This window comes from Hordeum vulgare, chromosome 4H (assembly GCF_904849725.1).
Source record: "Hordeum vulgare subsp. vulgare chromosome 4H, MorexV3_pseudomolecules_assembly, whole genome shotgun sequence".
Lineage (NCBI taxonomy): Eukaryota > Viridiplantae > Streptophyta > Magnoliopsida > Poales > Poaceae > Hordeum > Hordeum vulgare.
Genome location: NC_058521.1, coordinates 213635190 through 213636753, shown reverse-complemented (window position 1 = coordinate 213636753; position 1564 = coordinate 213635190).

The following is a 1564-nucleotide window of genomic DNA, read 5'->3' as shown; positions in this document are numbered from 1 at the left end:
GTAGAATAAAATCATATCCACTATGTGAGCTGATGATGCCTTTGTGATAAAAGAAATCCTTGACCGTGGTTTGCAATGCAACCCGACAAATATATCCTTGAGAAATCCATATGTTTGAGAAATCCAGAAGTGTTGTAGTTTACTACAGAGCACAAGTTGAAGAAATCCAAGGACCGGTCAATTAGATGACTCGGCATTATATGTGATGGGGCGGCTCTTCGACAACAGTCAATTCTTCCGAGCTGGCTTAGAAACCCCAATCATTTAACTCTGGTTATGATAAACCATGATGAAAAACCCAGCCAAACTGGCTATTCAAAGATTTATTTGCGCCTGCAAGAATTTATGCTTTGACCCGGTTTTGAAGACCGGCATGATATGTATGTATGATGTATGATGCAATGCAATATGATGCATGTATATGATATGTTAAGTATGGCATCAAGCTATTTTAAATAAGCCGACTTAGTGAGTCACGACGGGTAGGACGAGCTCGTACGGCTCTAGTGCTACACCAAGAGGCTATTGTAGCTGCCTTAGCTGTGTTTAGACTGGCTGATCAGGCTCGAGTCAAGCTTCAGTGAAGCAGGTTCAGTGAACCAATGATTTTTCTATTTTCCATGTGTTAGCTCTTGCCAGTACCTTTCATGTTTTAACCAAGGCAAGTTCAGGGTCCAGAAACGGAATAACTCGCCAAGAGTACATGGGACCATGGGGCGATTTGTCCAACACACAGTCCAGTATAACTATTTGTAATGCGTTAATTTTTCGCTAGCCAAGAGGATATTCAGGCTGATCTCAGTGAGAGGAAGCCCCCAAGTGTCCTATGATTAGGGGAAAAACCAGACATAGGATTGCAGAAGCATATACGCTCTTACTGCAAAACGACTTGGGAGATAGTAGCCCCCAAGTAAGCCGGCTTAATTCTCAGAATCATATAAGGCGCCCATGTTTGAACCGTGCAACGTGGCAACTTTGGTCCTCTTTGGCTTACCAGTATCCAGTTTGAAATAAGTGCAGCATGGCAACTTATGCTCTTTGATACTGATAGTGTCCATGCTTGGACGACTTTATGAATCATCCGCCAATAAGGCCGGGCACCCATGTTTGGACGGTCGCATCATGGCGACTTGTCTTCTTGGCGATTCTTAAATCTTCTCGTCAATTAAGCAGCATCCCCCAAGACCGGCTTAATTTTCCTGTAACAACCCGATGTTCTTGAATTATTCAGCCTGGTTGGATCTGGCGAGCCATGTCTGTATAGCCCCCGAGTCTTAAGTCGACTCAAGGAGGCGGCTTGAGAGTCTCCATACTTGACTGTGGCATAAACCAGTGGAGAAAAATGCTGGTACCCGCTCCATCGGATGTGTTGATGTAGATTGGACCGTGGGGACGACGGCTTGTGCGCATCTGTTGGGCAGCTTTATAAGTGAGCACTGCACGATATGTTGATGTAGATGTGGAAGTCAGCCGTGGCGTTTGAAACCAGCTTGGTAACACAACCGAGAGAATAGTTTGTGGCGTTGTAAGCCTTCTTAGTTGCGCGGACGTGAGAGTTGACCGC